This window comes from Pseudophryne corroboree, chromosome 2 (assembly GCF_028390025.1).
Source record: "Pseudophryne corroboree isolate aPseCor3 chromosome 2, aPseCor3.hap2, whole genome shotgun sequence".
Lineage (NCBI taxonomy): Eukaryota > Metazoa > Chordata > Amphibia > Anura > Myobatrachidae > Pseudophryne > Pseudophryne corroboree.
In genome coordinates, this window is record NC_086445.1 from 855042362 (window position 1) to 855058489 (window position 16128).

A 16128-nucleotide genomic window follows, 5' to 3' on the forward strand; every position below is an offset into this window, starting at 1 on the left:
ATATCTCTATCACTGTTGAAAACTCGACTATCTACCCTACCCCACAAGCTCGCTGCCTAGGTGTCATCCTTGACTCTGATCTGTCCTTTGTTCCCCACATTCAATCTGTCTCAAGATCATGTTACATGCATCTAAAAAACATATCCAAAATACGACCATACCTTACACAAGACACTGCTAAAACTCTAATCCACGCTCTCAATATCTCCCGCATTGATTATTGCAATAGTCTCCTAACTGGTCTTCCCTAAACAAGACTCTCACCACTACAATCCATTCTGAATGCAGCTGCGAGGCTTATTTTCCTCGCTAGACATTCATCGTCTGCAGATCCACTCTGTCAGTCCCTCCATTGGTTACCTGTACTCTACCGCATTCAATATAAAATAATTTTACTCACACACAAGGCCATTAACCATACTACACCAACGTACATCACTTCGCTTATCACAAAATATCTCCCAACCCGACCTCTTCGCTCTTCACAAGACCTGCGTCTCTCATCCACACTCATTACTCGCTCCCACTCACGACTGCATGACTTTCATCGGGCTGCACCCACTCTGTGGAATGCCCTACCATGCACAATAAGACTCTCCTCTAGTCTCCAAACCTTCAAGCGTTCCCTGAAAACTCACCTCTTTAGGCAAGCGTATCAAATTCCAGAACCGCCCACATAACTTTCATAAACCTTCCTATCAAATTACATCCACTCTGTACAGTCCACACATATCCTCACATGTCTTCTTATTCTATGCAATAGATAGGCATATGTACACAAGGAAAGGTGCTATTTCCCTATAGATTGTAAGCCTGTGAGCAGGGCCTTCCTACCTCTATGGCTGTTATCACCCAGTTTGTTATTGTTATTTCAAATTGTAAAGCGCAACGGAATTTGCTGCGCTATATAAGAAACTGTTAATAAATAAATAAATAAATAATCAATCTGCATCACTCATATTTTGCTAAATTGTACAAGTATTCAGTCAGAGTATACAGGGTAATCAAATATACAGGGGAGACCGCAAAAGTAACATTGAAATTTAATTAGTCATTCCAATGAAGAAAGCAGGGGCAAACGCAGGTTCCATCTATATTATTATTTCATGCCTTTGAAAAAAGTCTGTAGAAACTGAAACATTGGATTAAACCTGGATACATTTACCCATTTCATGGGCCTGATTCAGAATAGTACTCCGATGGCAGGTGGACTGCACAACGTACAGAACAGGTCCTACATTGTTACTTGCAGAACACCCCTTTTGTAACATACAGAGGCTAGGGTTTGCATCTTCTGACTCAGCTTTCTTGGCCCCAACAAAGGCGTTTCAGCAGTCATTCTGAGTAATGGTTGCAATGGTGATCTGATGATGAAGCAGCCCTCAGCACTGCAATACTGGCAGGAGGCATCTTTTTTCTTCAGATGTCTCCTGTGGCTTTAGCATTTGTTGCATTGCTGCTGTGTCCAAGATCATGGCAGTGACTCTAATTACATCCATCTCTGAATCGCCCCCTATGCATACTTACTGACTTCCTGGCTGCTGTTTTCGGGGAGGGCAATAATGAGTAGAGGGGGCAGGATGGGGCTGTACAGGGCGTGGTTACCCCATCACATCATTTAAGCGCCGCCCTGCTCTGTAATGCCGATATTACTGGCATTATTCTCCAGGGGGCGTGGCTATGATGATGCAATTCATTGCCCGGACTGCCCACTTTACTCACTAACTGGGTGGCCGGGCATGGGGGACCAGAAAAATTGGGATACTTGCCTGCTCTTCCGGGGTGGTGGGGGGGGAGGGTCACCCGATTTTTGGGAGCCTCCCGGCCATTCCCTTTTTCATGCACCCATTTTTTCTTGGAAGTGGTGAACAGCAGTGTTCTATCTATCTAAATAAATAAGTATACAGTATATAGATACAGTATATATATTTTGCTATTTACATATATTTAGCAGAAATGGGTTAAAGTCACTAATTAAGAGACTAGGGGCCTGATTCACAATTGCACGCAATTCTGTCTGTGCATATATCTTGCTGTTCTCAGTAGACTGCCCATTCTTTGGGGCCTGCATCCTCAAATTTAGAGCAACTACTGCCATTCAGAGTCATATGCATCTCATCTGCATTTCCACTTGGTGTAGAGTGCGTGTTACTGGGTGACAATGGGATGTTTGCACATATGGGTGGTCTTCAGGTTGCCGGCTGTCGGGATCCCGGCGCACAGTATACCGGTGCCGGAATCCCGACAGCCGGCATACCGACACTTTTTCTCCCTCTTGGGGGTCCACGACCCCCCTGGAGAGAGAATAGATACCGTAGCGCGCCACCGTGCCCACAGCGTGGCAAGGGCAGCGAGCCCGCAAGGGGCTCATTTGCGCTCACGCTGTCGGTATGCCGGCGGTCGGGCTTCCGGCACCGGTATGCTGGTCGCCGAGAGCCCGTCCTCCGGCATACCCTACTACACCCTGCACACACAGTAGGATAAGTGTTCCTGAAAACGTATTAGTACTGCAGTTGCAAGCATACAGACAGGAACAGCAGCAGACAAGCCTATGGTTGCTCAGAATGTCTCTCACGGCTAAGCTGTCGGGCCCAGTGTAACTGCGTCAAAATGTAGTCGCTGACTGCGACATTCCCCTGAAGCATTTGTGACATAACTGTGTTTTAGTAGCCACCTCCTGTGGCCATCGCCATAGATTATGGCGAATCTTCAGAGTCATGTGTCATGACTGTATGCATGGGTAAACTGTGCTGACGGTACTATGAGTAATAACCCGGCCATGGCCATGATGTGAATTATTGTAGTTCTCCCAAAATGTATATTTCATGAATGTCTGTTTGGTATGTATTGCTAGTTTTAAAACTGTGTCTACATTGTGTAAGCTAATTGCTGAACCAAGTTTAGAGGTGTTAACTAAGAATCTATTGAAGGCTAAACTTCCTCTGGCATTTTTTGTTTGCTTTTCACAGTAGGGGGACCTTGTTCAAGCTTTGAGCACAGACAAACAGGATGGGGGGGAGTGTCAGTTTATCAGTCTCTTTCATTAAGCTTTCATGCCATTAAATACAATCCAGGATGGGGGATCCAATGTCCTACCAAAAGGTATAACTATTAAGCCATGTCCTTTTGAGGTCCCATATGCCCAAATTCCTGAACAGCCAAAATACAGGCCACCATCACAAGATCATCTTGGCACTTATGCAGATTATTCTACAGTGACACATACACGGTAGAATAAACACCACTATTTGCTAAAACTATCAGAATTGCACTGACCTCTGATTGAGGCCCAATGTACTACTCATCATTACCTCTAATAAGTTTGTCAGTTGAAAATGAAAATAATGTATAGATCTATAGATTATATCTTCGACACATTTGCATATGATAAAGGAGGACAACATAAGCCCCATCTCTTACCAACCAAAAATCTTCCCCAATCCTCTCTTGCCCCACCCTAACCACCCAAAGACATACACTTTTGGAAAAAAAAAACTGTATCTCTTTTGTGGCTAAAAAGAGTGGTTGGAAGTTTTTCTGAGCAGGCCTGACGACAGGGTGGGGGGGGGGTGTCAAAGGGGACACCTGTACCGGGCCCAAGGATCACAGGGGCCTCAAGGATATGCCGCTTAGTGCCCAGCAGGAATGTGAGCCATTTTGTCCAAATAGCACAGCTGTAGGAAGTGTGGGCGCAGCCTCAGAGTGACAGGAGCCTGTCACACCCAGTGACTGTGCGGCACGAGTGTGGGTCCAGCTCTGTTGCAGGCAGTTATGGGACATGGAAGGAGCTCTGCTGGACAGGATTCCTGTGCCCTGCGCCCGCCTCTTCTGCTGGGATGTGAGGGCCACATGGTACCTGCTGTGCGGTGTTTGGGTCTAGGTACTTTGGAGCAGTGCAGGTGAGTCTCTCCCCAGGATAACAGTGGATACAGGGCTTTTGTTGGGGTGGGAGAGCTGGGAATGCAGCATGGAGTCATTGGGGAGAGACAGACTGTGGGATGTGTGGGAGAAAGGAGGATGATTCAAAAGTCGCAGTACACCCTTGTCAAAGTCTCAGTACACCCTTATGTTTTAAAAACTGTGCAGGAAATGGGAAAACTGACTTAGATTCAAGTTGTCCAGTTTCAAGATGGCGGCCATGTTTGGTACATACCCTAACAGATAGCCCACCTTAACTATACCTTACTGGAGTATTCAGTTTTCCCATTTCCTGCAGTGTTTGAAACAAAAGGGTGTACTGCGACTTTTGAATCACCCTGTATATATACAGTATATATATATATATATATATATATATATAAAATCTGAGGGGGCCCCACAGATGGGATCAGCATTGGATCCCGGCGTTCGCAATATTGATGCCAGGATCCCGGCATTCGAAATACCAACAGGGGTGAGTAAAGGGAGTTCTACCCACTCAACACCCCCCTAACCCTCCCTACTCGCAGCCTAACCCTAACCTCCCCCTTTGTGCCTAACCCTAACCACCACCCCCAGAGGCGCCTACACCTAGCCCCCCCATCACCGCTGCCTGAACCTAACCCTCCTGCCCCATAGCCTAACCCTATCACTCCGAGAGGGGTGCCTAACCCCCCCTCCCTGAAGCCTAACCCTAACCCCTAAGGAGGCAGCCTAATCCTAACCCCCCAGGATGCAGCCTAAACCTAACCCACCCTCCCCTTCCCGTGGCTTACCTCTGCAGCACCGCAGTGTGTCCTAGTTCGGGATCCCAGTTGTCGGGTTTGCGGTGCCAGAATGTTGCTCCCTTTCTGAATGCCAGTGTCGGGATCCCAGTGTCGGTATTCTGACTGCCGGGTTCCCGACAGTTGGGATCCTGACTGCTTCCCCCACAGATATCACTGTACAGGGCCCCAAGATTTCTGTTGTCAGCCCTGGCAATAGAATCATTCTCCAATTCATACACACCCATGATACACCCAAATATGATAAGACTGTCCGGTGCAGAGATGCATAAGGCAGGCAAGTACGTCTTATCTACCATTCCAACGCAGGCACAGTTAATGGGCCTAATTCTGAGTTGATCACAGCAGCAATTTTGTTAGCAGTTGGGCAAAACCATGTGCATGCAGGGGAAACAGATATAACATGTGCAGAGAGAGTTAGATTTGGGTGGGGTGTGTTCAAACTGAAATCTAAATTGCAATGTAAAAATAAAGCAGCCAGTATTTACCCTGCACAGAAACGAAATAACCCACGCATATCTAACTCTCTCTGCAAATGTTATATCTGAATCCACCTCCTCTTCGCTACCTCTTTCAGTTGGAGTACTGCGAGGCTCAGTCTTAGGTCCTATGCTTTTCTCAATATACACCACATCTATTGGCAAATGAATCAGCTCTTTCGAATTTCAGTATCATCTGTATGCGGCTGATACACAAATCTACCAATCCTCCCCAGATTTGTCACCTTCTGTATTGGTCCGTGTTACTGAAAAACTTTCTGCCATTTCATCTTGGATGTCATCTTGCCACCTCAAACTTAATATTTCCAAAACATAATTAATTATATTTCCACCGACCAATAGTTGTTACCAACCTGATATCTCTATCACTGTTGAAAACTCGACAATCAATCCTACCAAACTAGCTCGCTGTCTAGGTGTCATCCTCGACTCTGAACTGTCCTTTGTTTCCCACATTCAATCTGTCTCTAAATCTTACTACATGCATCTAAAAAACATATCCAAAATATGACCATATCTTACACAAGACACTGCAAAAACTCTTACATATATTTTTAAGAAAAAAACAAGACGTTTAATTGATCTTGACATATTTATTGTGAAATACGAAGAAGTGTAAATGGTATCAGTGTTTTTGTCTTAATTACATAATAAAATAACAATAAATTCAAACAATAATAGAAACAAAACCATTATTATTGAAAATAGTTAGTATCTTGTTTTTTTGCCTTCGTGTTGTCGCTTTTTGCTTATGTTTTTCTGTGTATTATGCAGCAGTAGTCAGCCATCATGCTGATGTCTCAATGACCCTGGTATCTTCTTTCTACACCTTTAACGTCTCGGTGGAACCGTTCACTCCAGGGTTGGACTGGCCCACAGGGGTTCAGGGGAAACCACCGGTGGGCCCCCCTGCCTGTGGGCCCACATCCTCCTCTAGGTAGCAGGTTCCAGACTGTGCACTTGAGTTATACACTATACATGTGTTACATTATACTGCACAGGACTATGGTGTAATTTCTACAGTGCATTCCTGTTATTAATCTGGTACATTATCATGAATGCACTAGCTGTATTTACTATATATATATTTATCAAGGGGCCTAGACCATACAGTTTCTAGTGGTTAGACAAATCTCTGTGGTGTCTGGCCATAGCCCTAAGCATGGACCCCTACAACTGCATTCCCCCGGTGGGCCCTTCATGTCCCAGTCTGACACTGGTTCACCCTGTTCTTCACCATAGTCTCAGAGATTATTCAGAAAATGGTATATAAATATGGGAATTCCAAAATGTACCTTTAAATTCATATTGCAGCCAAGGTTTCTGTAACTATTGAGCATTTCCCTGACAATTTCTTTGTAGTTTGGATCCTTGCCATTGCCTAAAAATTGTGAAACTACTTGTTTGAACGAAGTACACGGCGAAAAGGTCTATGATGGCTACTTGTTGAGTAGCATCAATTAGTGTGTTTACTGTACTGTATGAGTAGTGTGTACTGTGTGTGTAATGTGTAGTGTGTGTGTGTGTTTATGTGGTGATGTGTGTGTAGGGGTGTAGTATGGTGTGCCGGCGTCAGGGCTCCCAGCGGCCAGCATACCGGCGCCGGAATCCTGACCGCATACCGACAGCTGGGCGAGCGCAAATGAGCCCCTTGTGGGCTCGCTGTGCTTGCCACGCTGCGGGCACGGTGGGGCGCATCTATTCTCCCTCCAGGTGGGTCGTGGACACCCAAGAGGGAGAAAAGGTGTCGGTATGCCGGGTGTCGGGATTCCGGCGCCGGTATACTGCGTGCCGGTATCCCAACAGCCGGCAAACTGAAGACCACCCGTGTGTAGTGGGTATATGTGGTGTGTGTGGACTGTCTATGTTTGTAGTGTGCACTGTGTGTACAAACATAGACAGTACACACTACAAACATGGACAGTATACACACACACACACACACACACCACATATACACACTACACACACATCACCACATATATACACACACACACACACACACACACACACACACACACACACACACACACACAGTACACACTACACACACAGTACATATGCGGTGGTAGGCAGGGGTTAACATGAGCCGGCACAGGGCAAAACTGTGTTGTATCTGTTGTATTTGGTTCAACCTTCGCCAGCTCACGTTGTAGTTGTTGTGTGTGTGCAATGTTCCTTTAGACAGTATGGGGTTTAGGCCCTTTGTAAATTTCAACTCCAGGCTCATGCGGACCTTAATCTGGCACTGGACTGGGGGAAGTTTTATGACGAGAACTGAATTGCAATGTTCTATACTATCAACTGAATTCATTTAAGACAATGGGGGTAATTCAGAGTTGATCGTAGCAGCAAATTTGGTAGCAGTTGGGCAAAACCATGTACACTGCAGGGGGGCAGATATAACGTGCAGAGAGAGTTAGATTTGGGTGGGTTATATTGTTTCTGTGCAGGGTAAATACTGGCTGCTTTATTTTTACACTGCAATTTAGATTTCAGTTTGAACACACCCCACCCAAATCTAACTCTCTCTGCACATGTTATATCTGCCCCCCCCCCACCCCGCAGTGCACATGGTTTTGCCCAACTGCTAACAAATTTGCTGCTGCAATCAACTCTGAATTAGGCCCAATGTTTTATAATAAATGTAGACAGAATGCATTTATTACTTTAATGAATATGAAAAAAATGACATTCATAAATACACATTTTGCAGAAAAACGTGATGTGATATGCAAAATCGGGAGTCATTTTCATGTTCAGAAGCCAAAAATCTATAAGTATCATATAAATTTGTTAAAAAAGCTTTTTCATCGCAGACCTGTGTTATTGCAATAGTCTTCTTACTGGTCTTACCAAAAAGAGACTCTCACTACTACAATCCATTCTGAATGCTACTGCGTGGCTAATCTTCCTTGCTAGACGTTCATCGTCTGCGGATCCACACTCATTATTTTCTCCCATTCATGATTGCAGTACTTTCATCCGGCTGCACCCACTCTGTGGAATGCCCGCACAGTATGACTCTCCATTAGTCTCCAAATCTTCAAGTGTTCCCTGAAGACTCACTTCTTCAGGCAAGCTTATCAAATTACGGAACCGACCACATAACCTTCATAAACTTTCCTATCCAATTACTTGTCCAATGTAGAGTCCACTCATATCCTCACAGATTTTCTCGTTCTTTACTTTACCATCCTCCTGACACAGACCAACATTGCTTTGTGACTATGGGGTCTATTTACTAAGCCTTGGATGGAGATAAAATCGATGGAGATAAAGGACCAGCCAATCACCTCCTAACTGTCATTTTTCAAACACAACCTGTGGCATGACAGTTAAGAGCTGATTGGCTGGTACTTTATCTCCGTCAACTTTGGGATCCGGTCTGAAGATCGACACTGTCTAGGTCGACAATGTTTAGGTGGACCACTATTGGTCGACAGTCACTAGGTAGACATGGTTCCTAGGTTGACATGGTTTCTAGGTCGACAGGATGTCGACATGACTTGTAAAAAAATAATCTTTTTTTTAACTTTTTCATACTTAACGATCCACGTGGACTTTGATTGGAACGGTAATCTGTGCAGAGCGAAGCGGTAGCGGAGAGAGGCCCCTTGCCCGAAGCATGGTGAGCGAAGTGAGACATGCGAGGGGACACGGTGCACTAATTGGACTTCCCGGTCACTGTACGGAGAAAACGACACCAAAAAAACATGAAAAACTCCTGTCGACCTAAACCATGTCGACCTAGAACCCCTGTCGACTTTACAACCCTGTCGACCTAGTGCCTGTCGACCTATAGTCGTCCTAGAACATTGTCGTCCTAGAACCTGTCGATGCAATAATCCACACCCATCGACTCCACACCCATCGATTTTATCTCCATCCAAGGCTTAGTAAATAGACCCCTATATCATACAGCCCACCAAGAACCTTTGCAATCTGGTGGTCTGTTATGCAATAGATAACACCTGTCCATGTGTAGCAATGCCTACTTCCCTACAGATTGTAAGCTTGTCTGTTATTACTAGGGGTTTGCGCCGGGACATTTTTCAGGTTTTGTGTTTTGGTTTGGATCTCCTTCGTGTTTTGGATCTGGATTAATTTTGCCAAAACAGCCCTTGCAGGTTGTGATTTTGGTTTTGGATCTGGATTATTTGGGAAAAATCATAAAAACAGCTAAAATAACAGAATTTGGGGGTGTTTTTGTCCCTACAGCAGAGGTTCCCAAACTGTGTGCCGTGGCTACCTGGGGTATCTCGGGACACTTGCAGGGGTGCCCTGGGTTGGTGGTCCAGGACCAATTCAAATTATTCATGGTCAATATAATAGGCAAAACGAGTGCTGGTGGCTGCCAGTCATAAAATATGTGGCCAAACAGAAGCAAATCTTGTCTCTCACCACACAACCGACCCTAAGGATGACATATAAACGCAATCTACTTAATGTAATATTGCTTTCTAAATTTCTCAATAAGAAATTTTTGGCTATGGGGTGCTGTGAAAAAAATTCTGATATTCTAGGGCGCCGTGATTCAAAAAAGTTTGGAAACCACTGCCCTACAATATTATTAACATCAATAACATTACTTTCCACTCATTTCTAGTCTATCATGAACACCTCACCGCTCACATTATTGGGGGTGTTTCAGATGTGATCGGAAATGTGCTAAATTTAGAGCTAGTCCGCCCCGCATGTTTGGCTCTGCCCCCCCCCCCCCCCCCACAGGTGCTAAAGCATTGCACGGCGGCGATGTTTTTGCTCCTGACAAGTAGTGATGAGCGGGTTCGGATCCTCGGAATCCGACCCGCCCGAACTTCACCTTTTTTTTACACGGGTCCGAGCGACTCGGATCCTCCCGCCTTGCTCGGTTAACCCGAGCGCGCCCGAACGTCATCATCCCGCTGTCGGATTCTCGCGAGACTCGGATTCTATATAAGGAGCCGCGCGTCGCCGCCATTTTCACACGTGAATTGAGATTGATAGGGAGAGGGCGTGGCTGGCGTCCTCTCCGTTATAGTAGAACACAGAGTGACTTAGTTAGTTATAATTGTGGGGAGGATTGGGGACGGGGAGCAGCTGTTAGGGAGTACAGTGCAGGGTTTTGATTATACCACCAGTGAGTTTAATCCTTTGTTTCTCTGCCTGAAAAAAACGCTCCGACCACCATATCTGTGCTCACTCAGTGTGCTGCACTGCTGCATGATATATCTGTGCTGAGTGCACTGCTCTGCTCACACTGCCTAATTGTGGGGACTGGGGAGCAGTTATAGCAGGAGTACAGTGCACAGTTTTGCTGACAGTGACCACCAGTCCAGTATACGTTTGTCTGCCTGAAAAACACTCCTGTGGTTTTTTTTTTTCTTCATACTAGTTTAGCAGTCTGCTGACAGTGTCCACCAGGTCCGTTATACAGTATATTATATATATATAAGCAGCAGTACGGTAGGCCACGGCTGTACCTACCTCTGTGTCGTCAGTGCACTCGTCGTCCATAAGTAATATAATACTATACTATCCATCCATCTACATTGTATACCTGTGGTGTTTTTTTTTCTCTTCATACTAGTTTAGCAGTCTGCTGACAGTGTCCACCAGGTCCGTTATACAGTATATTATATATATAAGCAGCAGTACGGTAGGCCACGGCTGTACCTACCTCTGTGTCGTCACTCGTCGTCCATAAGTAATATAATACTATACTATCCATCCATCTACATTGTATACCTGTGGTGTTTTTTTTTTCTTCATCCTAGTTTAGCAGTCTGCTGACAGTGTCCACCAGGTCCGTTATACAGTATATTATATATATAAGCAGCAGTACGGTAGGCCACGGCTGTACCTACCTCTGTGTCGTCAGTGCACTCGTCGTCCATAAGTAATATAATACTATACTATCCATCCATCTACATTGTATACCTGTGGTGTTTTTTTTTTCTTCATACTAGTTTAGCAGTCTGCTGACAGTGTCCACCAGGTCCGTTATACAGTATATTATATATATAAGCAGCAGTACGGTAGGCCACGGCTGTACCTACCTCTGTGTCGTCACTTGTCGTCCATAAGTAATATAATACTATACTATCCATCCATCTACATTGTATACCTGTGGTGTTTTTGTTTTTTTTCTTCATCCTAGTTTAGCAGTCTGCTGACAGTGTCCACCAGGTCCGTTATACAGTATATTATATATATAAGCAGCAGTACGGTAGGCCACGGCTGTACCTACCTCTGTGTCGTCACTCATCGTCCATAAGTAATATAATACTATACTATCCATCCATCTACATTGTATACCTGTGGTGTTTTTTTTTCTTCATACTAGTTTAGCAGTCTGCTGACAGTGTCCACCAGGTCCGTTATACAGTATATTATATATATAAGCAGCAGTACGGTAGGCCACGGCTGTACCTACCTCTGTGTCGTCACTCGTCGTCCATAAGTAATATAATACTATACTATCCATCCATCTACATTGTATACCTGTGGTGTTTTTTTTTTCTTCATACTAGTTTAGCAGTCTGCTGACAGTGTCCACCAGGTCCGTTATACAGTATATTATATATATAAGCAGCAGTACGGTAGGCCACGGCTGTACCTACCTCTGTGTCGTCAGTGCACTCGTCGTCCATAAGTAATATAATACTATACTATCCATCCATCTACATTGTATACCTGTGTTGTTGTTTTTTTCTTCATACTAGTTTAGCAGTCTGCTGACAGTGTCCACCAGGTCCGTTATACAGTATATTATATATATAAGCAGCAGTACGGTAGGCCACGGCTGTACCTACCTCTGTGTCGTCACTCGTCGTCCATAAGTAATATAATACTATACTATCCACCCATCTACATTGTATACCTGTGGTGGCTTTTAGTTGTGCGCAAAATATGGAGAACAAAAATGTGGAGGTTAAAAAAATAGACACACACACACAGTACACACTACACACACAGTACATATGCGGTGGTAGGCAGGGGTTAACATGAGCCGGCACAGGGCAAAACTGTGTTGTATCTGTTGTATTTGGTTCAACCTTCGCCAGCTCACGTTGTAGTTGTTGTGTGTGTGCAATGTTCCTTTAGACAGTATGGGGTTTAGGCCCTTTGTAAATTTCAACTCCAGGCTCATGCGGACCTTAATCTGGCACTGGACTGGGGGAAGTTTTATGACGAGAACTGAATTGCAATGTTCTATACTATCAACTGAATTCATTTAAGACAATGGGGGTAATTCAGAGTTGATCGCAGCAGCAAATTTGGTAGCAGTTGGGCAAAACCATGTACACTGCAGGGGGGCAGATATAACGTGCAGAGAGAGTTAGATTTGGGTGGGTTATATTGTTTCTGTGCAGGGTAAATACTGGCTGCTTTATTTTTACACTGCAATTTAGATTTCAGTTTGAACACACCCCACCCAAATCTAACTCTCTCTGCACATGTTATATCTGCCCCCCCCCCACCCCGCAGTGCACATGGTTTTGCCCAACTGCTAACAAATTTGCTGCTGCAATCAACTCTGAATTAGGCCCAATGTTTTATAATAAATGTAGACAGAATGCATTTATTACTTTAATGAATATGAAAAAAATGACATTCATAAATACACATTTTGCAGAAAAACGTGATGTGATATGCAAAATCGGGAGTCATTTTCATGTTCAGAAGCCAAAAATCTATAAGTATCATATAAATTTGTTAAAAAAGCTTTTTCATCGCAGACCTGTGTTATTGCAATAGTCTTCTTACTGGTCTTACCAAAAAGAGACTCTCACTACTACAATCCATTCTGAATGCTACTGCGTGGCTAATCTTCCTTGCTAGACGTTCATCGTCTGCGGATCCACACTCATTATTTTCTCCCATTCATGATTGCAGTACTTTCATCCGGCTGCACCCACTCTGTGGAATGCCCGCACAGTATGACTCTCCATTAGTCTCCAAATCTTCAAGTGTTCCCTGAAGACTCACTTCTTCAGGCAAGCTTATCAAATTACGGAACCGACCACATAACCTTCATAAACTTTCCTATCCAATTACTTGTCCAATGTAGAGTCCACTCATATCCTCACAGATTTTCTCGTTCTTTACTTTACCATCCTCCTGACACAGACCAACATTGCTTTGTGACTATGGGGTCTATTTACTAAGCCTTGGATGGAGATAAAATCGATGGAGATAAAGGACCAGCCAATCACCTCCTAACTGTCATTTTTCAAACACAACCTGTGGCATGACAGTTAAGAGCTGATTGGCTGGTACTTTATCTCCGTCAACTTTGGGATCCGGTCTGAAGATCGACACTGTCTAGGTCGACAATGTTTAGGTGGACCACTATTGGTCGACAGTCACTAGGTAGACATGGTTCCTAGGTTGACATGGTTTCTAGGTCGACAGGATGTCGACATGACTTGTAAAAAAATAATCTTTTTTTTAACTTTTTCATACTTAACGATCCACGTGGACTTTGATTGGAACGGTAATCTGTGCAGAGCGAAGCGGTAGCGGAGAGAGGCCCCTTGCCCGAAGCATGGTGAGCGAAGTGAGACATGCGAGGGGACACGGTGCACTAATTGGACTTCCCGGTCACTGTACGGAGAAAACGACACCAAAAAAACATGAAAAACTCCTGTCGACCTAAACCATGTCGACCTAGAACCCCTGTCGACTTTACAACCCTGTCGACCTAGTGCCTGTCGACCTATAGTCGTCCTAGAACATTGTCGTCCTAGAACCTGTCGATGCAATAATCCACACCCATCGACTCCACACCCATCGATTTTATCTCCATCCAAGGCTTAGTAAATAGACCCCTATATCATACAGCCCACCAAGAACCTTTGCAATCTGGTGGTCTGTTATGCAATAGATAACACCTGTCCATGTGTAGCAATGCCTACTTCCCTACAGATTGTAAGCTTGTCTGTTATTACTAGGGGTTTGCGCCGGGACATTTTTCAGGTTTTGTGTTTTGGTTTGGATCTCCTTCGTGTTTTGGATCTGGATTAATTTTGCCAAAACAGCCCTTGCAGGTTGTGATTTTGGTTTTGGATCTGGATTATTTGGGAAAAATCATAAAAACAGCTAAAATAACAGAATTTGGGGGTGTTTTTGTCCCTACAGCAGAGGTTCCCAAACTGTGTGCCGTGGCTACCTGGGGTATCTCGGGACACTTGCAGGGGTGCCCTGGGTTGGTGGTCCAGGACCAATTCAAATTATTCATGGTCAATATAATAGGCAAAACGAGTGCTGGTGGCTGCCAGTCATAAAATATGTGGCCAAACAGAAGCAAATCTTGTCTCTCACCACACAACCGACCCTAAGGATGACATATAAACGCAATCTACTTAATGTAATATTGCTTTCTAAATTTCTCAATAAGAAATTTTTGGCTATGGGGTGCTGTGAAAAAAATTCTGATATTCTAGGGCGCCGTGATTCAAAAAAGTTTGGAAACCACTGCCCTACAATATTATTAACATCAATAACATTACTTTCCACTCATTTCTAGTCTATCATGAACACCTCACCGCTCACATTATTGGGGGTGTTTCAGATGTGATCGGAAATGTGCTAAATTTAGAGCTAGTCCGCCCCGCATGTTTGGCTCTGCCCCCCCCCCCCCCCCCCCACAGGTGCTAAAGCATTGCACGGCGGCGATGTTTTTGCTCCTGACAAGTAGTGATGAGCGGGTTCGGATCCTCGGAATCCGACCCGCCCGAACTTCACCTTTTTTTTACACGGGTCCGAGCGACTCGGATCCTCCCGCCTTGCTCGGTTAACCCGAGCGCGCCCGAACGTCATCATCCCGCTGTCGGATTCTCGCGAGACTCGGATTCTATATAAGGAGCCGCGCGTCGCCGCCATTTTCACACGTGAATTGAGATTGATAGGGAGAGGGCGTGGCTGGCGTCCTCTCCGTTATAGTAGAACACAGAGTGACTTAGTTAGTTATAATTGTGGGGAGGATTGGGGACGGGGAGCAGCTGTTAGGGAGTACAGTGCAGGGTTTTGATTATACCACCAGTGAGTTTAATCCTTTGTTTCTCTGCCTGAAAAAAACGCTCCGACCACCATATCTGTGCTCACTCAGTGTGCTGCACTGCTGCATGATATATCTGTGCTGAGTGCACTGCTCTGCTCACACTGCCTAATTGTGGGGACTGGGGAGCAGTTATAGCAGGAGTACAGTGCACAGTTTTGCTGACAGTGACCACCAGTCCAGTATACGTTTGTCTGCCTGAAAAACACTCCTGTGGTTTTTTTTTTTCTTCATACTAGTTTAGCAGTCTGCTGACAGTGTCCACCAGGTCCGTTATACAGTATATTATATATATATAAGCAGCAGTACGGTAGGCCACGGCTGTACCTACCTCTGTGTCGTCAGTGCACTCGTCGTCCATAAGTAATATAATACTATACTATCCATCCATCTACATTGTATACCTGTGGTGTTTTTTTTTCTCTTCATACTAGTTTAGCAGTCTGCTGACAGTGTCCACCAGGTCCGTTATACAGTATATTATATATATAAGCAGCAGTACGGTAGGCCACGGCTGTACCTACCTCTGTGTCGTCACTCGTCGTCCATAAGTAATATAATACTATACTATCCATCCATCTACATTGTATACCTGTGGTGTTTTTTTTTTCTTCATCCTAGTTTAGCAGTCTGCTGACAGTGTCCACCAGGTCCGTTATACAGTATATTATATATATAAGCAGCAGTACGGTAGGCCACGGCTGTACCTACCTCTGTGTCGTCAGTGCACTCGTCGTCCATAAGTAATATAATACTATACTATCCATCCATCTACATTGTATACCTGTGGTGTTTTTTTTTTCTTCATACTAGTTTAGCAGTCTGCTGACAGTGTCCACCAGGTCCGTTATACAGTATATTATATATATAAGCAGCAGTA